Consider the following 21,083-nt stretch of genomic DNA (forward strand, 5'->3'; position numbering starts at 1 on the left):
TTGATGTCTCCCCCAGAGCCTGACATCCACACGTCGTGGGTGAGGAGGTTGAAGTCCAGGGACACAGGGCGGCTTCGTCACCAGCAGATCTTCATCACCAGGCCTTGATTAACATTTGCTCCTTTAAGATGAGCACAGCAAATTAGATTTTCCCTGTGTTCCATGGTCCAGAGAAAAACCTGGGATCCAGTGATCTAACGAAGAGCTCAACTAAGAACCCATAAAACCTGTCTCCTTCAGCATGCAATGCCCTTGTCTTCTTATTATGGAGAAATAACAGCACAACTTTTGGTCAGAAGGACCCTGAACATGAAACTAAGAGGCCGTGGATGTTTGCCTCCATGCCCTGACCCTTTAAACAGGCAGCTGTCGAGGTGGGGTGACCAGCCGGAGCTTTGTCCAGGCTTCAGGGTTCCCCAGGACACCCTAACCGAGCGAGGCGGCACCTAGCTTTAAAAGTCACCCCAGCCCCTCACGGACCTCACCTGTGTGACTCCCAGAAATGGCTTCAGCTCCTGGTCCTCCCTCCTCTTTGGGGGAAGGACTTTCCCTCTGTCCAGGTGCTCCACCTGGCACCGCACATCACAAACCTTTCCGACCTTCCAAAGGAGGTGCATCCTCTCTGCCCTTCTGTGGACATTTAGAATAAAGGGGTCATTAAGAGAAAGTCTGGTAAAATGGGGCATGCACAGTTTAAAGCACTTACCAAAATTGCTTTATGGTAGGAAAGAAAGCAATGTTTGAGGGATTGGGATGGTAGAACTGTATTCTTCACTATGCTTTTCTCTATCCAAACCACCAAAACTGTGATGTGCAGAAAGTTTTTGGTATTTACTGTGAGAGAAAGGGCCTTTCATGGTGCCCTGGTCTTACACTGGCTTGGGTGCCATGGAGCCATTTGGGGCGGTGGCATCCCACACAGCAGGCCCTGCGAGGTCCCGTGCTCTGTTAACAGCACTGGTTAGCGGTTAGGTGTGGCTGTCCCAGAGATTCAGATGGAACTGGGTGAGGGTGTGGCTGGGAGGAAAAGGAAGGAAACAAACAAAGGCAAGGGAAGAGGGGAAGCAGGATCCAAAAAGGGAAATGTGGGGTGGGAGCATGCCGGTTCCTCCTTCCGAAAGCACCTGCCATCTACAGACAGGAAAGCCAGACTTCAGCAGTTTCGGGAGGCTACAGGACAGCTCTGAATCTGCCACGGTGATGTAACGGGCTGTAGGTAACCTGCAGATTCCTGGGCTCCTTGAAGGATTCTGAGAAGCGTGGTGATTCGCTGGACCTCTCAGACGCAGATGCAAGGCCAGCGGAGTAACTGGTCTTCCTCTACAGAAGAGGGCATCTGCTTCTCTCCTGCGAGCAGAAAAGTCCATTCACAGCCAAGCTTACTTGGCATTGAAGAGACATCCTGTTTTGTGTAGGATAAGGGTAGATGGGGGCACATTGTGAGAAATCCGGAAGTAAGTTGAACAGTGTGAGCTCACCGTTCCCTCATGGGAATGAGCTGGCCACGTGAGGTTTCAGCGTGTTCCTGAGGCTGTGGCGGGTTTTCCTGCGGGCGATGGCGTGAGAGAGGGGCTGCGCTGTGAGCCTCTGCCGACCCTTACCTATCAGAATGCAGCACAGTGATGATCGCTAACCGTGCCCCCCACACGGCCCAAGGACCCAAGAAATACAGCTTCAGTGGAAACACTGGCCAAGAGGAGCATCGGTAAAGACAGGGCGGGGAGCTCAGAGACCCAGAGACAAGAGCGACACCAGCCAGCTGGGAGATGCGCCTCTGAGGGGTGATGAGTTTGTGGCGACAAACCCAGCTTGAAAGCGCGGAGAATTGATGGGTTCCAACAAATGCTTTGGTGGGCAGACAATAGACAAAGGAAGAGAACAACACTGGAGCAGGCTGGGTCCAGAGGGTGGACAAGGGCTGCAGACAAAGCAAACCAGAGTTTGGGATCGGACAGATGCATAAAGACAGGCGGATCAGAGGGAATGAAATGAGTCCTGAACATTCATCTTATTTCCATGCACAAACAGAAAACAAACAAAACCTGCTGTAAAGAACCATCTAGATTATTCACTGGAGTCCTCCAAGCTCCCAATGCCCCTGGCTGCATGTTTCCCACCGAGATTTCAACCTCAGAAGAGACTCTGCGATTCAAGCAGGACAGTCCTTGTCTCTTTTGGAGTCATTGCTTCTTAGAATCTGCCAACCTGTAAGTAAGTCCTGGAGTTCCAGGTGAAGTAGACCCTTGGGGGACGAGGTGCCGGACACTGTGCGGACAGGGCAAAGCAGCGTTACCAGCCCCAGTAACAGAAGCTCCGTGCCAAACGGGCTTTTTCCTGACCTCTAATCTGTCCATCTCAAGCATTAATAAACAGCAAAAGCACGTATTATGGATCCAAAGATCATCTCTAAAACTTCAAGATTTGCCCCCTTGAGAATGTGTTGTCTGAGGCCCCTGCAAGACAGCAGGGAGCTCGGTGTTCAGCACCCCACGAGCTCTTCCACCTCTGTAACCTGCAGACTGTAGTCAGGGCCCCTTCCCTAATTTATGGTCTTCAGAGCAGGAAAGCCAAGATGAGTATGAAATTGTAAGCTCATCCAATACTATTATTTTTAATTGAAACGATTAGAAAATGGCAACTTGTGTGAACTGTATTCTCATTCCTTACTATACGCTTAATTCCAATTTGTAATGAGTAGAATGATGTGAGCACATTAAAGTGACAAATGTGCCCTTGCATTTCACCAATCCAGCTTCTTGACCTGATAAATATAAGCAAGCCACCAGTTAACACGCACAGAATAGGTTTCCTTGGCAGATTGATTTCACATTTTGTTATATAAAACAAGCATGGACTTATGTGAGGGTTAGAAGCCTGGTTATGAGATGGGTACCTGTGTATATCCAATCTTAACTCACCATAACAGAAAATATTTCTGAGCAGTGGTGGTTCCTCCTATTTTTCTGGCTGTTATTTAATGCAACAAAATGCCAAACTATTGACATGCTAAAACACTGTGAGAATCTGGACTCCTCTTTGCAGTCCACTGTGGATTTCTTTCTGTTCAACAGTGCAGTTACTAAAATTAATTTCTAACTACCCATCACAAGTGTGCTACCTTCTGGGCTCATGTGAGGCAAATAGGATCTGGGACTCCAAGGTGTTCATTCTATTGTGTGTGCCAAAAGCTACCACTTTTTCTCCCTTCTTTCATGCCATGTGCACACCACTGGTCGCAGATGCCAGTGGTCATCCAGTCCAAGACTAGTCTGCACTAGATGTGCGGACACCACCAGGAGCCTCAGAGGTGGCGGGACTCCTCAGGTGACAACTCCATGGGTGTCACAACAGTATCAAAGTGTCTGGTGCAGTCTTGACCACCCCAAGAGCAAGGCAGGGCATTGTTTCTGCATGCCGGTCATTTTCTTTGTTTGCCTGGTTGGGAGTAGCTGTAGGGGCCGCTCTTATGCCCAGCATGACCCCCATCCAGGAGAGGTTCAGTTCTTAAGTGATGCAAGAAAAGAAAAACGTTGCACACCTCCACATCAATGTCTGATCCCCTTTGCCATTCTTTTTAACGTTCATTTCAATTCAGTTAAACAAATACAAAACCAAAATATTCCAGTGAAAAGAACACGGAACCAGGAGTTGGAATTAAAGTCTAGTCCTAACTCTGTCGCCAGCTCATTAAATGAACTGGAGAAAGCTCAGCTCTGTAAAATAGTTTCTCCGAGATTTCCAAGACATGAAATGTGAGATCTTTTCAAATTATTCTTCATTCATTCATTCAAAAAAAAATGCTTATTGAGCACCTAGTACATTTGGGGAATGAATAAGTGCTATTTAGTGAATGTGAATGCATGCCAGGCACTAAGCCAAGTGCTGTATAAACATTATCCAACCCAATCAGCCTAGTGATTCTGCAAGCTAAATTCTATTGCTCTTCTATTTCACAGAGGCAATCTGAAGGGCCAAAGGTAAAAGAAATGTAGCTTAGGAGGAAATATGGGTCAAGATGCTGTACAGATAGAGACAAGGAAAAGAGGAGAAAACAGCCCCGGAGAAGTTTCACCTGCAAGGTGACAGTTAGTAAGCAGTGGTGTGAGAACTCGAGTCCACATCTTCCACCCTGGGTCCCATCTCTCCATCATTGCACAGAACCACCTTCCTTTTTCAAACACGTTATCTTCCTTAAACTTAAACAAAGGAGCCGACCATCCTGAAAGCATGCAGTGTCTCCCAGGGGGGTCATTTTGTCCCATGAGTTGAATGAAGGGGTGCGCATGTTTCCCTTCCTCCCGCGGACACAGTGATGCCGCTCTCGGCACTTGATGTGCACTGTGTCGGGCTTGTAGTTCAGGAAGCCCTCAGAACAACCCAAGGAATTGTTATACCCATTTTACAGATGCGCCTACCTGGACCAGGAGAAGTTAAGGAGGGAGATGTAAGCAGGGCTACAAGTCCAATGCTCCTGTCACCAGGGAGCCTTGGCTGGAAGGGAGAGCCCAGCAGGGCTATGCACACAGGGCACTGTGAACGCTGACCTTCTTGAGTTTGCCACCGCGACTCCGGGTGGGACCCACGCTCGCCCGCATGGAGGGCAGGGTTGCTCCCAGCAGATAAAATCCATCACCAATGCCTTTTCCCTCCTTTGACACCTGTTCCCCTTCCTCACCCAGCTCACCTTTCACTGCCCAGCAGCAATCTGCACTACTGAGTACCCCCTTCCCTCACCCTTCCGTGAAGGAACCTAGTAATTTACATCCTACTGTGTGTTTGGCACTGTCTTCTCTTTCCTAGGGATATTTGCAGAATAAGCCTTTGCTATAATTGTGCAATGAAAATTTCCTCTATTGTTAAGTGGATCTGCGGTATCCATTTTCAGGTATTCCTGGTTCAGACAGAACTTGTGCAAGCCTCTGAAAAGAGCCCCCAGAACCAGGTGCTTATTCTAATTACTTTTAAGATCAAACCAAACCGGATGTAAAGGAAAAAACGAAACAAAAGACTAAATACGAGACCAAGGGAGTGCTCAGAGGAGGTAAATAGAACTACGATCCTGAGGGCCGTCAAATCCGGTGCCACTGCTTTGCGTTTGCTTAGTTTCTATTGTTTTCCCCAACGAGCCTTGAACATCTTGGGTAATGACTCAGTCAACCTATAAATGTTTAAAATCAGTCAATGAAAGATAGAGAGATTAAGATAAATAGAGGATAGATAGATAGATAGGGATAGAAACAGAGAGATGATAGACATAGAGAAATAGATGGTAGAGACTTAGAATCAGAGAGAGAGAGAGGTCGGTAAATGACAGATGGCAAGTGGATGGGTGAACACACAGACAAAAGAGAATACCTCCCTTCTCTGTTGCACAGTGTGGAGTAGTTCTCTCCTGCTTGCATTTTAGCTGCTACTATTTTTCTCCCAATCCAATTCGCTAGCCTGGGAACCACTGAAGTAGAAAGCAGGGATGCAGCCGTGCTCCCAGTTGGAAGGAATGGATATCCTTGCTTTCCTTTTTGATACCCTCGAGAAGCGCCTTTGCTGTGTCCTTGCATCTGGGGAGATTCGTTAACTCTTTCCACAGACCAGTGGGAAGCCCGACCCTTGGACTTGATCTGTGCGCAAAAGGCTACCTCATAGTAAAGCTCGTGAAACGTGGTGCCCCTCAGGGCTCAGGCGTCTAGTTTCTCCATCTTAAGCACGCACAGACAGAGAGCTCTCAGGAGGTATTTCCACAGGTGCTTTCCTCTACCCCCTGAGCTCATAACAGTATGCAAATAGCTGAGGATCAAACATAAGTCAGAGGCAAATGGCTTCAGCGCATCGAGCAGCCTTCCTGCATGACAGACAGAGCCACAGGCAACGGCAGGGCTGTCAGCCTTGCTGCCTTGAGCCCCCCCTGATGACCCAGCTGCTGCTGCTGGGAGGGATTTTCCACAGCTTGGCATCTGGGCTGGGACCCGGCTTCCACTGTCACATGTCACCTCACCAGCACTGGGCTCGCGGGTGGTGATGGACGCAGCTCAGGGAATTTTCCAGTGTTACCAGCACAGCACAGTGAGCAAGACCCGTAAATAGTCACATAAGAGACTTCTGTGCTCCACATACAGCGGGGGTTCACAGCTCTGAAGTCAGCTTGTCAATTAATTCACAGGGAAGGGGAGACACAGATTACTTAGCACGCAGGCTAATGAATTACCTTCGGAAATCAGGGCTGGAAGTTCAGTCCCTGCCAGGCAAATAAGACCGTATCTTTGAAGTGTTAAGAAATGGGAGAACCACGCTGCCAAAAGCTGAGTCCATTCAGCCCTCCGCAAGTTGTTCTTTCCCCTTTATCACAGACTCAAACAGCTGTCTGATTTTCCTTGTCATTTCTGTAAATACGGTGTTCAATTATAAAACAAAGTCAATTGCCCGATTTTTCACGTGGCGAAATCAGCATTCACTATATAAAGGCATTGTTGGAGGAGTCACGAGGCTCCTTGTACTGACAGGTCACCAGAGAACCCAAGATGGGGTGTAAACGAGGAGGAAGGGCAATTGCTTTGGAGTCAAACCTATGTCAGGCAAATAAACAGCTAACAGCGAAAATAAACAGAATGCCGGGCACAATCCCATGCTAAATAACGTCAAGGACTCTAAAACAAATTGGTTTTCTCCAAAGGAATTTTTAATTCATAAATTTGTAAGCCTGGTTTTCCTGTTTTAACTTAGATAAGGTGTCACCTTGTTGTGAAAGGACAAGGGCTCTGGAGGCAGGTAATCCTGGGTCCAGATTCTGATTCTGCCCCTCTTTAGTCGGGCAACGTGAAGTAGCTTGGCTCCCAGATGAGCTGAAAATGGTACCAGGTGTGCACACCTGGCTGGGCTGGTGTGATAGAGATGATGTAGGTCAAATCCTTAACACAGAGCCTTGCCCGTCGTGAGCACACGTTCATTCCACGCAAGCTCCTTATACTCTTCTCCATCCTTTGTAGATCACAAAGGGTTCCTGCTTGTGGGAGTGCAAGTTGGTGCCAGCTTTTTGGTGATACATTTGGTAACGTCAACCAATGGTTAAACGTAAATGTCCTTTGAGCTGGCAATTGCACAGTTCCTTTGACAAAAACTTATCCTATAGAAACACCTTCACGATACCCAAGGTTACATGGCTGGGGACGTTCGCTGTTCTCCATGTGTAGTAATAAAACCATGGAAACCCCTGCAGTGTTCACATGGAGGGGAGATGATGACTGGATCCCAATTCAGATATAGAAGGGGGTGCTGGAGGTGTGATGTTGAGCCGGCTTCAGGAGCTGCGCAAGGAGGGGGAGACGTTCCTCCGCTTGGAAGCAGCTCTGCACCACCAGTTGAACCGGCTTGAGGTTGAAGAACTGGCCCTCCAGTCAATGATTCATTCTACAAGAGGAGGTGAGATGCTGTATTCTCCACCTGCCCACAACGGTCACATGATGTGGGCTTAATCAAGTGTAGGCCTGGGGAGACAATGCAGTCCATTCTGCTCTTATACTGCTTAGAGATCAAAACTTGTAAATTACATTATCAAGCCCAAAGGACTCTGGGAAGTGCCGATAAGAACTCTCTAGTTTAATAAACTGGATTGTCTATATTACTGTTCTAAACAGGGAACGTAAAAAGAAAAAAGAAATGCTGTGCATTAAAAAAGTGAAGTAGATCTAGAAACGCTAATAAAGGTTGTATATATGTATATAAAGAACTCAATTCAATCTTATTGAGTCACGAGTCCATTTGTATAAAATGTCATGTTGAACATGTATCTACACTTAGATATATGTAAATTTCTAACATAGACCTATGCATATATATATATTCATGTATTTATATGTACATACACAGATATGGTTGTAAAGGCGCAGGACATCCTTAGCTGAGCTCCCAACAAGTTGCTTTCTGCAGAAAGATGGGAATGACGGCCCTAACTGGGTACTTTAGAAGACTTTCACACTTTACTTTATACCCTTATCTACCGCATACAGTTCTTGTTATTAGCTTGCACTTGTCCTAAATGTTTTAAAATTATAAAGTTAATATACACAAAGACCCAGCACAACATTCTTGTAATATGTTAGTGTAATTAGTCTGCCTAAAGATCTGGCATAACTTTTTTGTATTGGCTGGGTAAATATTCAGTCCTTACCTGTTACCTTCAAAAGAAAGGACTAAAATGACCCAATATTTTGTGGATTTTAAGGTGTTCTAAAGAAGATGATACGATGTATTTACAGCTCATCTGTGTAATGTTAAGATTGAAACCTTTTTTGTGTTAAAGTAAATTATATAAATGGAGGCTATTTTAATGTTTTATGAAGAGAATGTATTTCTAGACTGTAATGCATATTCTTAGCTTAAAAAGATTTAATTTTTTTTAACTCAAAAATCATGTGTATAAAGATAAATACCTTATCTGTAAAATAAGAAGATTTAACCAGAAAAAAAAGTCTTTAAGCTTCCTTCCAGTTCTAAAATTCTCTATATCTGTGATTTGGGCAAGAAATCTTACACTAATGAATAACAGTATCAAAAATGTTTGATATCATTTAGACAAGACACCCATTCATTAGATGATACTCAGTTTCTTTTCCATTTGACTGTTTTAAAATGTAACTCAGTGGTGATTGAATTGAGTCACTAGTTAAGTCATTATTTTAAGCCTGTTGCACACATTTTAAATTTAAATATATCGCCTGTGATGATTCAGAAGTCTTATGATAGACTTCTGCATAGTTACACTCTTTTTTTAAAAATTTATTTTATTGAAGTATGGTTGATTTATAAAGTTGTGTTAATTCCTGCTGTACAGCAAAGTGATTCAGTTATACATTTTATATATATATATATATATATATATATATATTCTTTTTCATATTCTTTTCCATTATGCTTTATCACAAGATATTGAATATAGTTTCCTGTGCTCTACAGTAGGACCTTGTTGTTTACCATCCCATATATAATAGTTTTCAGCTGCTCATCCCAAACTCCGAGCCCATCTCTCCCCCACACCCCCCTTCTTAGCAACCAAAACTCCCAGTCCATCCCTCCTCCGCCCAACCTTGGCAACCACAAGTCTGTTCTCTTGCATTGTTGTTCTCAAGCTTATTATGAGGCTAAAACACCTACCGAGATATTGAACCTGACGGAGGATACGTACAGACTGCACCCCTGCCCTGTCTTTGACATTAAGGGCTGAGTGTACTGTCTCCCATCCTTGTACAGGGATGGACCAGGTACGAGCATCAACAACCTTGGGCCCAATCCTGCGTGTTTACTGGTCATGATGAACTATGTGACATTGGGCAGTTTAATCGATGTCTCTGAGTGCCCATTTTCTCAGCTACAAGATGGAGTTAATAATATATATATGCTTTCAGAATACCTGGAGGATTCAGTGAGCAAATACCTGAATCGGAGAGCACAGTGTCTGACAAGTGGGAGGGGTCAGCACATACTCGTTCCCTTTCCTCGTGACTGTGTGCGTCCCTGATGGAGACCCTGGTTTGCTGGCCCCATTCTGCACTAAACCCTTGGTGGGCTTCTCAAACAACTTCCTGACCTGGCAGCTGGTCTAGGAGGCATAAATTTGTGGGAAACACAGGGAGTCCCAATGTGGGGTCTGAGATGCCAGTTACCTACTGAGTGGAAATGCCAAGCGGGTCTCCTGAAGTTAAGAGACAAGTTTCAGTCTGGAATGATGCTTCTGGGAGTCATGGGTATAGAGATGGCATTCCACGCCCTGAGACCAGAGGAAATTGACAAAAAATAGAGGAGAAGAGAAGAGGTCTGAGTGCTGAGCCCTGACACTCCAAGGTCAAGGCTGAAAAAAGGACCCAGCACAGAAGCCTGGGAAACAGCACGCCTACCAGTGGAAGGACGCCCGGGATGGTGATGCCTGGAAATCAAGAGAGGAAGGTATTTGCAGGAGGAATGAGTGACCTGCTGAGTCAGATATTGGTAACAGGTGAAGCAAGATGAAGGTGAGGGTGCCTACCATTGAGAATAACTCTAAAAGACAAAGCAGGTTCTGAGTAAAAAACAAAGCATAACCTCCATTTTTATTCAACGTGGAAAGGACCTCCCTTCATGCTTTCCGGGAAGACTCAAGGCGTTACAACAGGGCCTGGAGTCGGCATCCACCTGCGGCACCCCTGGGAGGCCGTTCCAGAAAAATAGACCAAATTTCACAAAGACAGAGATGGCGGCAGAGGAGAGGCGTGTGTGCCGCATGCTGAGTGGGGCTCTGTACTGGACCCGGGTGGCCATGTTGGGCACAGAGCAGGAGATACAACTGGCTGTAGAGAGAGGCCACGGGTGGGGGGCTGGAGAGGCCCACGGGGAGCTGCACTCTGCCCTGGCCATGGGGACACTGATGCCGGAAAGGTCCCAGGCAGGATGGGCACGCCGGACACACTGCCCTTGGGAGAGCAAGAGGACATCAGCGGGAAATGCCAGAGGCACTGGGCGAGCTCTGTGGATGTTCTAAGAGCTCTCGAGTTGGCCCTTGGATTGGGTGCATTTTGTTGTAGGTAAATTATATTCCATTAATCTACCTTTTATTACTCATGATTTATGATGTTTAAAAGGCACTGAGGGGTGAGCCCCTAGCTATTCCTGATTTTCACATGTGATGGACAAACCAACACACCGACAAGTATACAAATGTCCTCACAATTGTTACTGAGAGTTTTAGGTGTAATGAGTCCAAACAGTGGGTTCTGGCCTCTGCTTGGGGCTCTCCTTGCTGTGCAGCCCCCAGGGCCTGGCTCATGGATACACTGAAAAGGCAGACAAAATGCTAAAAAGAGCAGAAGCGGACACAGTGGTCAATCCCTCCACCTCTTGCCGCATCATGACTTAGTGCACGGAGGTTACAAACTTGGACTCTGGAGCCACACCAGCCCACGTCCAAGTCCCATTCCCATCCTTCCTCTCTGACCGGACGAACTGCTCAGCTCTCGTGCACTGACTTTCCCACCTGGAGGATGCAGCCAGGAGAACTCCCGACTCACAGGTTGTCCCTTGGACCCACTGAGCCCAGACGGGTGCCTGGCACAGAGCGAGCACCACGGAAGGTTGGAGAAACAGACCTGAGCCTTCCTCTCATTTTCAGAGACTTAAACTCCTCCTCATGTTGCTTTTTGAGGATATTTTTCTGTCTCAAGTTTCCCATGATACTCCTTTATTTTATAATTCATATGCTTAGTTAGCACATGCTGATCCGGCACCCATACCAGCCTTTGCCTTCATGGGGGACATTAACCTGAAAAACAAGTCCCCGTATGTAAGGGAGCAGCTGAGCCGGAGGGAAGGGTTCAGCATCGAAGACCAGGCAGCTATGTAGACAAATCAACAGATGAAGATGTTGGGGGGCGCCGGCTGCTGACCTGGCCCCCAAATCCAGAGGCTGCGGAACACTTGAGACCTGTCAGCGGCCCCGAATGGCACAGAGAACCTCGCGGGGTTCACCCAGGGCTGTAGGAGGACTGTTAAACTAAGATCAAGTCTTGTCTATCATCTCCCACCCACCAGCCTCCTCCCTCCAACCCTGCTCTCCTTTCCACTGATTAGAAGGAAATCGACCTGTTATTTTGGTGTCTTCAGGTGCCACCCGAAGGGAGGCACGATGCAGTGGACTGGAAAGTGATCCCCAAGGTCAATGTAAGCTACACCAAGTGTACAGCTGGAGGGGAAGGTGAGCAGGTTCCAGCCCGAGTCACTCACTGCTTACCTAAATTAAATCCAGGGGTGCTACTTGGGCTTGGTGCTGTGTGCTCCCTTCTGCCCCCCACGGCTGGCTCCTGTCCCAGTCCCAGGGGTTTGTCACACCTCTGAGACTGTGGGGCAGGTCCCTTCCCATCAGCTCGTTTTCAAGGGTGCCTGGTGCCTTGGAAGGCAGGCTCTTGGTGACTGTGTTGTTTGGACCCATTTTCTTTTTGTTTTTTTGTTTTTGGTTTGGGCACGGAGAGGCTTTATTTGTTCTCCGCACTGGGTGCCTGTGCTGTGCGACAGTGGGACCGTCAATCCAGAGGCCCAGGCACACAAGGACTAACGCTTCCTTTTCTTGCACCTGGTGAGCTGCTGAGCAAGTTATTGAGTGCTTCCTCCAGAACTGCACCCCCCTCGATCGTGGTGCGGCTGGCACCACCTGGTCTGAGCCTCCACGGTCCCCTGACCCTGCAGGTCGGCTCTGCCTCCTTGTGGGCCATCCATCGCCAGGGCAGAGAGCACCGCGCTGGGTCTCGCTCCTCTGAGCCCCGCCCCCCACCCGGCATCCTGCCTGCCGGGAGCCCCAGTCCCTCCCTGTGTCCAGGTCCCACCAACACTGCCTCCCTCTCCGTCTCCAGAATTCTCTTTCTCTCAAACGTGCACAAACGGCCTCTGAGCCGAAGTTTGTCCATGGAGATGCCTTTATGCCAACAGTGTGGGAACACTCAGGGTCTGCTGTGGGGTGTGGATGCAAGTGTGTGTGGTGTGTGCCTGTGTGTGTGCACAAGTGTGTGTGTGTGCGCGTGTGCTCACGTGTAGGTAAAGAGGGACAGCAGGGAGAAATAAGAGCACCTGCTCAATGACTGACCTCTGACCTCTGCACTTGAGCACAGTGATGGTCATGAATCCTGGCTGGGACCAGACCCCCACCACCCAGGAGCTCACCTTCCTGGTAAATGGACAGCTATTTCCCTTGAGATCTGATTGCGCACCTCCCTGGGGTTCTGTGAGAAAGGTGGGCACTATTTCCTCCTGCCCCCAAAGACAGGGCAGAGTGGAATGAGGGTACCACTTTCATAATATCTCTGCTTGAATTATGGAAAATGAATTGAGGGAAGTCATGCTGGAGTTTCCAGGTTCTTGGACTAATTCCACAAGAAATAAGGGTGGGGACTTCCCTGGTGGTGCAGTGGTTAGGAATCCGCCTGCCAATGCAGGAGACACGGGTTCGATCCCCGGTCCAGGAAGATACCACATGCTGTGAAGCAACTAAGCCCGTGTGCCACAACTACTGAACCTGCGCTCTAGAGCCTGCTACCCACAACTACTGAGCCTGTGCGCCACAACTGCTGAAACCCATGCGCCCTAGAGCCCGTGCTCTGCAACAAGAGAAGCCACCGCAATGAGAAGCCTGCGCACCACAACAAAGAGTAGCCCCCGCTCACCGCAACTAGAGAAATCCCATGCTTAGCAGCAAAGACCCAACGCAGCCACAAAAAAGAAAAAATTAAAAAGAAAGAAATGAGGGTGAGTGGCCCGGGAGCTGTGGGTGGGGTTGGAGCTGGGAGTGGGGAGGGAGGGAGGAGGATGGCAGGTGCACAGAGTATTATCTTTGGAGCTTTCAAAAGGGAGGAGACTCCCAACTCCCGTCCCTACCTGTGACTCAGACACTGGCAGCAGGGGTGGGAGGGTAATTATGACCCCTTCCCAGGTTGACAAACACTGATGTACAGATGAACCAGAGGAGGTGGTTCCAATTGGTCGAGGGGGTGAGGGAAGGTGAAGGCAAGGACAGATTCGGAGCTGAGTCTGCTCATGGACCAGAGGGCAGATCTGGTTTAAAGCAAGGAGATTGGGGAGAAACCTTTTAATGAGAGTAAAAAAGGTACCTCTCTAAAGGTGGATGCCTGAGCCAGGACTACCTACATGATTTGTGGGGCCAGTGCAAAATGAAAATGCAGGGTCTCTTGTTCAGACATTATTAAGAATTCCAAGACAGCAACAGCAGAACCTTCAACCAAGTGCAGGGCGCTTCTGACTGTCCAGGTCACACGCCTATGAACCAGCGTGGTCTTGGCCCTTTCTCGGTTTCAAACGTGTCCTTATTTATCTTCTTAGTGGAAAACTAGACTGATGCTGCTCTAGTTCCTTCCCTTCTCACCTGCAAACACTTAAAATTAGAAAAGAGCGGTGTTGTAGTCACCTAATTCTCTCCATCTTTCTGGGATATTAATTTTGCACAGTTAACGCTGAGCCTGTCAACCTTCGTCCTTTGCTGTCTGTTAGAAAATCTCAGCTGGACTCCTTTTCCGCGCTGCCATCTGTTGCTATGACGCCTTCTATTTTTAAATAAGGGAGAGCACCGTAAGCTCCCAGAGGCAAGGAGGGAGGGACTTTTCATAGGATGTTTCCTTATAAAGAAGGCAGAAGATCCAGTTCATTGGAAGTTGGTCTATGAACTCAAACTGGCCATTCTCCTTAAATGACTCATGTCCATTCACTGTCTTTCCCACCCGATAGCATGTTTAGATGAGCCATTTCCAGATAGTCATCTTACAAGAGCATCACACACAGACACATCTCACCTCTCAACTCAAAGCAACAAAAGTCTGCTAGGGTCATACCATCCTTGACCTTATATCAATGAGTCTGATTCACTTTTCATGTCTTCTTTTGTTGATCCACTTGGAGTAAGCTGGTGGTGGAGTAGTTTCAACCATGATCTTGTTTTCACACGGAGCCTTCTTGTGTTTGCAAAGCTTTTCCTTAAAACTCTTTATTATTGTACTTAAAAAAAAATTGAAAACATTCTAAAATGAAAATAAAGAAACAAAATATGCCTGGTAGATATCTTTCCCATCTGAAAGCTAAGTGCAAAAAAGACATTTGGACTTTGAACTTCTAGTCACTTTTTGACTCCAATCATGTAAAGACAGGAATTGGCCTATGAAGTCTTGTAAAAAATATATGAAAGCAAATGGTTGAACCTGTAGAGGAAGTAATTTAAAAATTAAAATTTTCCTGCAATCTAACAAATCAGCTGTTTTCGGAAATACCTAATGCCACATGTCACTATGGAACCAAACAAGAATAAGATTTTAGTTCTTAAAACCACAAAACGTTGAATACACTTTGTAGGAGGAATGTAAAAGTTTATGAATCGACTTCATTTGTGCCTGATTTAACTCCAAAATCAATAAATGCACTTAAATTATTTTCTTCAAATTATCTTTAATAGCAGAAAGTTACCTAGAAACAACCTGCAGCAGATCTTTATTAGTACGAAAGGATATGGAGGGGCTGGTACTTGGTCTTGTTCAACTCGCCTGTTCTAGTACTTTCATCCATTATTGGTTTTTCTTGTCTTGACTCAGCTCTGGTCTTTAGGGGTGACTCACAGGTAGAGGCATGATGCCCCAGTGGCTGGAGGCTCAGCCCAGACATCTTCCCAGGGGCTGACTCCCCTCTGAAGGTGATTGGTTGGTGTGAGGGGAGGCCACGCCCACCGCATTCACTGTGCATTTTAAAGGGCCCTGAGGACCACTCCCACACAGCGGACAGGACACAAGGGAGGATGCCCGCACTCTGTATGCCATGAAGGCTACAGCTTCTCAGCTTCGGGTCTCATCACGGTACTTTGTCTTTTAAATCTGTCTTTTTTATGACACTTTCCAATATTTTTAAAACGTCAATTGTAAGAATTATTTGTTGGAAAAAAATCTGATGTTTTACATTCTCTTGCCATTACACTAGAACTTTGTCATGACAAACTTAAAGTTTTATTTAAAAGTATAAGTAGGTATCGTGGAGTGTAAGATCCCTCCTGTCAAGGAGGTGGGGGAACATGAACAAAGCTGAGTGTGTCCGTGATCTAGTCTAGGGCTACATGACCCCTCACTAAGGTGGTCTTCACAAGCAGAGGAAGGATCTAAGCAGCATTCTGCTCTTTCCTTTACAAACATTTGTATAAAATACTTAACTCCTACAGATGCTTGTAAATCCATAACTTAAGAAAAATATAGGATGCAGAAACATATTTTTAAAAAATACTGAACTCTTTCTCATTGAGTTCTGTTACTCTAAAATGTATTATACAATGAGGTTATCACCTCACACCAGTCACAATGGCCATCAACAAAAACTCTACAAACAATAAATGCTGGAGAGGGTGTGGAGAAAAGGGAACCCTCTTGCACTGTTGGTTGGAATGTAAATTGATACAGCCACTATGGAGAACAGTATGGAGGTTCCTTAAAAAACTAAAAATAGAACTACCATACGACCCAGCAATCCCACTACTGGACATATACCCTGAGAAAACCATAATTCAAAAAGAGTCATGTACCACAATGTTCACTGCAGCACTATTTACAATAGCCAGGGCATGGAAGCAACCTAAGTGTCCATCGACAGATGAATGGATAAAGAAGATGTGGCACATATATACAATGGAATATTACTCAGCCATAAAAAGAAATGAAATGGAGGTATTTGTAATGAGGTGGATGGAGTTAGAGTCTGTCATACAGAGTGAAGTAAGTCAGAAGGAGAAAAACAAATACAGTATGCTAACACATATATACGGAATCTAAGGGGAAAAAAAAAAAAGGCCATGAAGAACCTAGTGGCAAGATGGGAATAAAGACACAGACCTACTAGAGAATGGACTTGAGGATATGGGGAGGGGGTGGGGTGAGATGTGACAGGGTAAGAGAGTGTCATGGACATATATACACTACCAAATGTAAAATAGATAACTAGTGGGAAGCAGCCGCATAGCACAGGGAGATCAGCTCGGTGCTTTGTGACCACCTAGAGGGGTGGGATGGGGAGGGTGGGAGGGAGGGAGATGCAAGAGGGAAGAGAAATGGGAACATACTGTATATGTATAACTGATTCACTTTGTTATAAAGCAGAAGCTAACACACCATTGTAAGGCAATTATACTTCAATAAAGATGTTTAAAAAAAAAAAAAAAAGAAGATGTGGCACATATATACAATGGAATATTACTCAACCATAAAAAGAAATGAAAGTGAGTTATTTGTAGTGAGTTGGATGGACCTAGAGTCTGTCATACAGAGTGAAGTAAGTCAGAAAGAGAAAAACAAATATCGTATGCTAACACATATATATGGAATCTAAAAAAAAAAAAGATGGTTCTGATGAACCTAGGGGCAGGACAGGAACAAAGACGCAGAAGTAGAGAATGGACTTGAGGATACGGGGAGGGGGAAGGGTAAGCTGGGACGAAGTGAGAGAGTGGCATGGACATATGTACACTACCAAATGTAAAATAGATAGCTAGTGGGAAGCAGCTGCATAGCACAGGGAGATCAGCTCAGTGCTTTGTGACCACCTAGAGGGGTGGGATAGGGAGGGTGGGAGGGAGATGCAAGAGGGAGGAGATATGGGGATGTATGTATATGAATAGCTGATTCACTTTGTTATACAGCAGAAAATAACACAGCACTGTAAAGCAATTATACTCCAATAAAGATGTTTAAAAATAAATAAAAAATAAAATATAAAATAAAATAAACAAATATTATATAGTTTTAAATATTATAGAAGATATTATATAAAAGTATATATTATATTATACACATATGCCTATATTTGTATTTCATAGCCCCAAAGTTCAACAGCGCTTAAAGTACAGTGGGAAGAAAACATGGTTCTATCTATTAAAGTTTAGGAAAAATCATGAACAGTTAACAAGGTAAAGTGAGAGAAGACAGCACACAATGTTAATCGATTGACTTTAGGCAAGGTTGGAAGCCCCAAAGTTTGTCCATCACTTACTTCTCTGTCTGAGTTTGTGTGCGGTCCTCGGGCTTGCCCACTGCAGCATGTAAGGTGGTGTCCACAAGAAGTGCTGGGTATTTTACAAAAGGGTTGTAAAATTTTCACCCAGGAATTGGGTCTTTAGACCTCCACTCTTCTGGAAATTGAAGACTTTTTCACCTAAAATTTCTCCTTTAATGCAAATCTTCCTAAGCTGTTCATATTTCAAGGTGTTTTTGTTTTGATCAGGTACAATCTTACTACAGTTTAGTTAACAAAGGAGAACAGGTTATAGGTTATACACTTGCAGAGACAGAGTTCCTGGCTCAGGAAAACTAAAGGTGAAGGAACCCAGCATCTACCTCTGTGGGAGGAATCTGGTCTTTGCATTCTCTCTTTTCCCCAACCCCTTCTCCCCCCACCCCAACCCCGTCTCTCTCTCTCTCATATTATTCAGTAATAGTATTTTGTTTCCCATCCTGTTACTTTTTTCTCAGTGGCTCTGACTGGATACGCTGGCTATGGGACAGGCCAGTCCCCATCAGGGACCTCAGATGCCCTCTGCAACCCTTAAAAGCTCTGAGCAGGCTTTTTCTCTGCCCAAATCAGATTTATGTTGCCAGTCCTTATGACAATCTTGAACCTGAATTTGGTTAGCTAGAAAAAGTCAGCAGGCTCAGACTAATAATTCACCATCAGGAAAGTCCAAGAGATTCCCAAACCTAGCCCACAACAGTCCACTCCCTTTGGGGGAATGTGGTTTAGTCCCCAGTCCTTCAGGAAACATCTGAAGTGACTGTACTGTTGCATGAAAAAAACCTTCGGAGCCATCATGAACATCGGTGGAAAGCAGCACAGTTTAGCAGAAGAAAAGTGGGCACGGGGAGAAGTTTACCAAAAACAAATATTCCCAGGAACGCACTTTTCCATTGCTGACTGCTAATAGGCGTTCATCCGGTCACTCCTTGTTTTTATCATGTTTGTTCTTCTCTGTAAATTCACTTCTTTCTCTCCTCTTCCTTCCTCTTTACACTGAGATCATCACCATGACGTCCTCGCACTGTCCTGGGTACCAGGGACACCATGCACGTTCATTCCCATTTCTCCATGCCTCCCTCCCCCAACTGGTCCACTGACATGCACTTCCCCCTTCCCCGTGTCCCTGTGTGTCGGGGCTGGCCTTGAGTGGGACAATCAGCTCACCCTCTGCAAGGGAGAGAGGGCTGGAGGCCGAGTGCCTTTTACAAAATTATGAAGAAACCCGTTGCTAGACCCTTCCCCATTGGCAGTTGTAAGTCTCTCCTAGTTCCTGTACCCAGATCCCGCACTAAACTGCCTGTGGGATTTGCTGTTGGCCATGTAAAGAACTTCTGCTCAGAGCTTTTCTCTGGGACCCTAGGAATGAGAAGACACCAAGCACCATGGCTCACCAAGCCCAGCGGTAAGACTGGTTCTCACTGCCCTCAACCCCTCCGTTTACCAGTCACTCTTTCCAATGAGACAGCATCTTCCTGACTCAAAAATCCCTTCTTCCCATTAAGACAGGAGATACCATTTCCTCTTGACCAGATTTATCCACTTATGCAAAAATGTTGTCTCTCAGAGAGTCAAGTCTGTATGCTTTTTATTTCACATTATGGAGGGAAAGGCCCTAAATTTTCACAACCTTTTATAGACCAAGAATATGAGTGAAGCTGGGACTCCATCACACTGTGCCCACTTTGAGCCTTTGCAGTAAATATCTCAGGACTTCAAAAGGAGAGAAGGGTCAGACCCTGGAGATAAAGTTGAGTGTCCACACTGGCTCTTCCCTCTGCTTGACCAACTCCTCTTGTTGTTTTAGCAGGTCGATTAAGTTATCATTGATATAAACTCCACATGTGCTCCGTAACATAAACTTTCATGTGCTTATTTGCTATCCATATGTGTTTTTTGGTAAAGAATCTGTTCAACTCATTTGCCCATATTTAAAAAAAAAATCTGGATGAGTGTTTGTTATTACTGAATTAAGAGCCCCTCATGTAGTCTAGATACAAGTCCTTCATATGATCTGCAAATATTTTCTCCCAGATTGTGGCTTATCTTTTCATTCTCTCAACTGTGCATTTTGAAGAACAGACCTTTTTCATTTTAATGAAGTCTGAATTAACACTATGTTCTTTTATAGATTGCACATTTGATATTGTATCGAAAAATATTTGCTGACTCAAAGTCTTTAAGACCTTCTACGTTTTCTTCTAGAAGTTTCAGTGTTTCATATTTTACTGTTGGTTTATAATCTATTTTAATTTATTTATGGTGCAAGGTATGGATTAAAGTTTATTTAATTTTTTATTATGGTTATCCAATTGTTCCAGCCCTATTTGTTGAAAAGAGTATACTTTCTCCATTAATTGCCTTTTCATCTTGGTGAAGAAAATCAGCTGCCCATGACGTGTGGGTCTATTTCTGCACTCTCAATTCTGTTGGTCAGCATAGTTGTCTTTATGTCAGTGCCATGCTATACTGCTTACTGTAGCTCTATAATAAGTATTGAAATCAGGTAGTGTTAACTCTCTGACTTTGTTCTTTGGCAAAGTTGCTTTGGCTAATCTCGGTCCTTTTCTTTAACATGTGAATTTCAGAATCAGGTTGTCAATTTCCTTAGCAAATGGTTTCTAGGAGTTTGATTGAGATTGCATTGAAATTGTAACTGTAGAACAATTCAGGAAGAATTGCCATATTAAAAATACTGGATCTTCTGAACCACAAGCATGATATATTTCTACATTTATGTAGGTCCTCTTTACTTTCTGTAGGAAGTATTTTTTTTTAATTGTCAATGTATAGGTCCTGCAGATTACTGTCAAGTTTCTGCCTACACATTTAACATTTTTGATTCTTTGTTAGTTATTATAATTTCGATTTCTGAATGTTCATTGCCTGTATACAGAATTAAAGTTGATTTTTAGTATTGAACTTGTCCTGCAACCTTGCTAAATTTACTTATTCATTGTAGTAGCATTTTTGTAGATTCCATCAGATTTTCTACATATTCCATGATGTCATCTACAAATACAGTTTTCATTTCTCTTTGTCAGTCCAGCTCAAATGCCCAGTGTAATGTTGATTAGAAGTGATAATGGGAGAATCCTGTCTTGTTCATGATCTTAGGGATAAATTAAGCTACAGATTTTAAGTACATGCACTTTATCAGGTTGAAGAAGTTCCCTTTTATTCCTAATTTGCTAAGTGTTTTAATCAGAAATGCATGCTGGATATTGTCACCTGATTTTCCTGCATTTATTGAGATGATAATGTGGATTTTTTTCTTTTTTAGTTTATTTGTGGTGAATTACTTCAGTTGATTTTCAAATGTTAAACTAACCTTGATTAAACCCTACTTGGTCATGACATACCTTATGCTGTGGATGCACTTTGTTAAATTTTGTTTAGAATTTCTGCGTCTATGTTCACAGTGCTCTGTACTTCTCTTATCATGTAATATCTTTATCTGATTTTGTAATCTAAGAAATGCTGAATCATAGAATGAATTGAGAAGTATTCCCTTCTCTTACATTCCCTGGAAG

General features: G+C 44.9%; 1 protein-coding gene and 1 long non-coding RNA gene across 17 annotated transcripts in view; one reads left to right on the forward strand and one right to left on the reverse strand.

The window, feature by feature from the left end:
- The window catches only part of LOC309643898, a 169,840-nt gene extending 152,595 nt beyond the window's left edge, over positions 1–17,245 (reverse strand). Inside the window, exon 1 of the long non-coding RNA XR_014254136.1 lies at positions 15,234–17,245. This is a non-coding gene — a long non-coding RNA (uncharacterized lncRNA). The remainder of the gene's footprint in view (positions 1–15,233) is intronic.
- MYT1L (myelin transcription factor 1 like) overlaps positions 1–21,083 on the forward strand; it is a 417,110-nt gene that overhangs the window by 89,994 nt on the left and 306,033 nt on the right. The window lies entirely within an intron of this gene.

This window comes from Balaenoptera physalus (genome assembly GCF_965194825.1).
Source record: "Balaenoptera physalus genome assembly, chromosome: 15".
Lineage (NCBI taxonomy): Eukaryota > Metazoa > Chordata > Mammalia > Artiodactyla > Balaenopteridae > Balaenoptera > Balaenoptera physalus.